Below are 5,070 nucleotides of genomic sequence, written 5' to 3'. Positions count from 1 at the left end.
ATTATGCATCTTTGGAAAGTAGTTGGTTCATTACACAAGCCAAATGGCATAGGCCGAAAAGAAAAAGTGTCAAAGGGACAAGTGAAAGTGGTCTTATCTTGATCCTCTAATGCAATCTCAATTTGAAAATAGCCAGAATAGCCATCAAGAAAGCAATAGAATGGATGACTAGCTACACATTCAAGGATTTGATCAATGAATGTGAGTGGAAAATAATATTTGCGGGAGGCGGTATTTAATTTTCTATAATCAGTGCACATGCGCCACCCTGTCAAAGTTTAGGTGGGGACAAGTACCCCTTTTTCATTTTGAACAATAGTGACACTCAATTTCTTGGGTACTACCTGAGTGGGACTAACCCATTTGTTGTCAGCCGCTGGATAGATAATACCAGCATCTAGCAATTTCATAACTTCATTTTTTACAACTTCTTTCATTATGGGGTTCAGTTTCCTTTGAGGATCTCTTCGAGGGATAGCCTCATCTTCCAGATTGATTCAATGGGAGCAAATTAAAGGGCTAATACCTTTGATATTAGCAAGCGTCCAACCTATCGCAGATTTATACGTTCGCAGTAGCTTGAGTAACTGCAATTCTTGAGAATTTTGCAGGTTGGACGAGATGATAAATAGTAAGGTTTCACCGTCTCCCAATAAGACATGTTTCAAACCCTCGGGAAGTTGGATCAATTGAACAATTGGAACCTCTTCGGCTGAAGTTTTCTGCTGTGCTCTCTCACGAGGTAGTTCCTCAAAGCAAGGTTGTCAAAACTAATTCCTTCTATTGCATGAATCTATGTGATCTGATATTGCAAGAGTAGACTCAATAAAACCAGACTTTCATTTTAAGACAAGAGGAGGAGTTCATCAAGAATATTGAAGTTGCTTCGCAATTGAACCTCCTTGTGAATTAAAGTGTCAATCATGAATGTTTGATAGCATTCATCATCTTCTCGGGGTTGTTTCCCGATGTGGAAGATATTGAATTCAAGAGTCATGTTTCCAAACGATATCTTCATTAGGCCATTCTGACAATTAATCAAAGCATTTTCAGTAGCAAGGAATGGTCTTCCGAGGATAATAGGAATTTTTGACTCCATGTTTACCATAGATTGGTATCAAGAATAAGAAAGTCCAAGGGGTAATAGAATTTTTCAATTTGAACTAAAACATCCTCAACAATACCCCTAGGCTTTTTGGTGGAGCGATCAGCAAGCTGTAGCACAATAGATGTTGGCTTCATTTCGGCAAGACCGAGTTGTGAGTATATAGAGTAAGGCATGAGATTTATAGTCGCGTCAAGATCAAGTAAGGCTTGGCTGACTTCATTGGTCCCAATTTGGCAAGAAATGGTGGGACAATTGTGATCTTTGTATTTCAGCAGTGTCTTTTGTTCAATCACCGCACTCACTTGCTCCGTCAAGAAAGCAGTCTTCTTGACATGGTGCTTCCTTTTTGTAGTGCATAGATCCTTGATGATTTTGGCATAAGCTGGCACTTGTTTTATAATGTGAAGCAAAGGAAGATTAATCTTCACTTGTGTCAAGTGCTCAAGGATTTCAGCTCGGTTATCAGGAAGTTTCCCAATAGGTTTCAAAGCCTGGGGAGATTGTACTTTTGGAGAGGCATTGAGTGGCAGATTTTCAGGAGTAACTTTTGGAGTACTTGGAGAGTTGGATTTTATGGGTGGGGCTTGCAACGTTTTACCACTTCTAGTTGCGATGGCATTTACTTAACATTTTGATCATTAGAATTGGAAGATTGGGCCATGTGTTGGCCTTGCCCATTGAATTTTGGTTGGAAAGAAAGTTTTCCTCTTTCCATAATGGCCAAGGATTCAATCAATTTTGAGAATTGACATTTCATATCCTTGATTTCTTCCATCATTTGGCGATTTAGTTTGGATTGTTCCTCTATGAATGCATGAAGGGTATTCTCGAGAGAATTGCATTGTGGATGAGCATTGTATTGAGGTGCAGAATACACCTTTCATGGTTGAACTTGCTGCTCATTTCTCCATTGGCCTCTAGACGATTGAGCTTCATTGGAATCTCTCCAACTGAAATTTGGGTGGTTTCTCCGACCAGGGTTGTACGAATGGAAGAATGGCTTGTTATTTGTCCCTAAGGCATTGCATTGCTCCTCATAAACCCCCAACATTTCATTAAAAGCTAAGCAGTCCTTATGTAAATGCTCCATCCCTCCACAAATAAAGCAAGGTCCTTGTGGTTCCGCTTGAGCAATCATGTGCGGTTTTTGGCCATTTTTTGTCGTTAAGACCTCAAACTGCTTTTTCAAAGTTTCAAGTTGGGCCTTAACACTATCCTCTTCTCGAAGTTGATAGATCCCAGATGGTTTGTGTCGGTCGGTGCTATCAGTAGCACTTGGACCAGTTCAGGTGTGAGATTTTTTCGCGGTTTCTTTGAGATATTTAAGAGCATCGTCTCGATCTTTTTCGAGGAATTTACCATTGCATATCATTTCTACAAAATGGAGCTCATGACTCGTGAGGCCTTCATAGAAGAAACTGACCAAACGCTAGTTCTTATAGCCATGGTGCGGGAACGGATACAACACATCCTTGAATCTTTCCCAAACTTGATAGAACGTGTCATTGTCCTTTTGGGAAAATGAGGAAATTTGTCATTTTAGACTGTTGGTCTTATGGCTAGAGAAGTGTTTTAGAAAGAAAGATTTGGTCATTTCTTCCCATGTTCCATTAGACCTAGGTCTCAAAGAGTATAACCACCTTTTGGCTTTGTCCATCAAGGAGAAAGGGAAGAACTTTAGTCGCACAGAATCAACATTTTCGGCTCAGTTATAGAACGTGGCTACAAACTCCTCGAATTCTCTAATATGGACGTATGGGTTTTCGTTTTCCATTCCATGAAATGTGGGCAAGAGTTGAATCATGCTAGGTTTAAAGTCTAATGCGGGGATATTAGGAGGGAAGATAATGCATGAAGGCGTGGAAGTGCGAGTAGGATGGAGGTAGTCATTGAGAGTTCTTGGTTGGATCTCATCATTGCGAGCCATTGCGAATGCATTATTATTAGCTAAAGTTTGTGGAGAAGCAGGATTGGTGGAATGAGTTCAGGAAGGAGTGTTGGATGAATTGGAAGAAATGTCACTAGAAGTTTCGTGATGATTTATCCACTCTCAGAAATCAGAACTAGAATTATTTTATGTTTTTTTTTTTTTTTATTTATTTTTTGTTAAACATGTTCCTAGGTAGATTTCGAGGTTTTAGGGTGATTTCCAATGCCTTACTAGAACTGCCCGAGGTTACCGAGTAAGTATGGTGGATCATAAGTTAAATCTTTTCGACCAAACAACCTTCAAGCAGAGTGAAATTGCTTATTTTGACAGAACAAGCTTGGTTTTCTTATAGTAATAAGTTCAACAATGTAATAGTTCAAAGCTATATGCTTGAAATGTTCCGAGGCCGATTGGGAATGTTGCCAAGGTATTGCTTTAGACCCACACTTGCCTAGACAGAACTCCTTGGGGCTCCCAAGTAAGTATGGGGGGTAACGTTATCACAAACCTTATTTAACAACTAATATTTCTAGACAAAATAATATCGGAATCTACCATTTGAAATATTACATAATTTTTCTCAATACTAAGCGTTTTATGATTGAAATTTTATGAACAATTTTATGCAATTTTATGTTGTTTTTTTTTTTTGGAAAACCTAAATTCTAAGGAAAGCTAAGGCAAAGATAAAGAAAAGCCTAAACTAAGGAACCTAAATCAACAAAATAATCAACATAAAAATAAAATAAAGAAAAGAGAATGGAAGTGACGTTAAAAAAACAAGCTTAATCTCCTTTTTTTACAAATATTTATTAAACTAAAAAATAAAAAAGAAATTAAGAAAGAGAAATGGAATAAGAATTAACTAAAAATAATTTTTTTTTTTTATATAATTCTCTTTTTATGTAACAAAAATAACGAAAAAAAAATAAAAATAAATATATATTTATGTTTTTCTCTACTTTTTTTTAATATTTTCTTATATATATATAATTTTCTTTTTTTCGTTTCACCAAAAGAGAAAAGAGATATATAACTAAAAAAAAATTGTTTTTTGTTTTGTTTTTTTTTAATAATATTCAAATTAACTAAAAATTAGCAAATACAACCCACAAATATAAAAACACTGTACTAACACAATATTCATACTAACAAAAATACAAATAAAGTTACAAAAAGTTTGGTAAAAATTTCACTAACTTTTGAAAACCACATCCCTGGCAACGGCGTCAAAATTTGTTTAACGCCCAAAATGTGACAACCACTAAGTAGTAGTTGTAGTAAAATCGGGCGGTCGATCCCCAAGGAGGTAACCTAAAACCAATAGATTAGTAGAAAATAACACAAAAATTTAGTAACATGAAATAAATAAAAATGGAAATGAAAAGAGATTTGAGATTTTGGTATTGTCTTTTTGATGAAATTATAAAATGGGACAAGTGAAATAAAAGTAAGGTGTAATCAAGAGTTTGAGAAATAGAAAGGTTTCAAGAATCTCTCATATGCTTGTTTGGTTACTTAGTTACTTGATTTACAAAATTACACAAGTAAATAGGTCACATCCCAACATTTATTTGGAAAATCTAACATTAAAGTCCATATTCTTTTCTAATAAAAGTCCATTTAAGTTATAAAGTTCTTTACTTTAAGAGCACAATGATAATCTTAAGAAAAATCTAAAAATGACAAAATACCCAAGGACAATAATGCAATAAAAGATTAGACATAAAATTATGTATCAATATTACTTTTACTAATTAGAAGGACATAGAAAGAGCATGACTAATCCTATATATTATTAGCACAAGTAACTAGAGATAAAAAAATAGAGATGAGGATGAAAGAACATAAATAATTCAAATACGTTATATTAAGAACATAGTAAATCAAAGTAGCAACATAACATCACTAGCATATGCAATCATCCCTAACCTTCCTAGGAAGATTAGTCCATTATGCTCATGATTCTCACATAATTCTGCTATAGTTTCTTTACTCTCAAAAATTACATATTCGTGTGAAAGAAAGAGTC

At 35.2% G+C, this 5,070-nt stretch overlaps 1 non-coding gene across 1 annotated transcript; it reads left to right on the top strand.

Annotated features, from left to right (window-relative positions):
• Nucleotides 1-2,547: 2,547 nt before the first annotated feature.
• Nucleotides 2,548-2,654, top strand: LOC133780773 (small nucleolar RNA R71). Its single transcript, XR_009869592.1, has one exon. It is a non-coding gene; the product is annotated as a small nucleolar RNA R71 (small nucleolar RNA).
• The last annotated feature ends 2,416 nt before the right edge of the window (nt 2,655-5,070 follow it).

Source organism: Humulus lupulus, chromosome 5, assembly GCF_963169125.1.
Source record: "Humulus lupulus chromosome 5, drHumLupu1.1, whole genome shotgun sequence".
NCBI classification, from domain to species: domain Eukaryota; kingdom Viridiplantae; phylum Streptophyta; class Magnoliopsida; order Rosales; family Cannabaceae; genus Humulus; species Humulus lupulus.
This window is presented reverse-complemented; position numbering and strand designations above follow the sequence as displayed.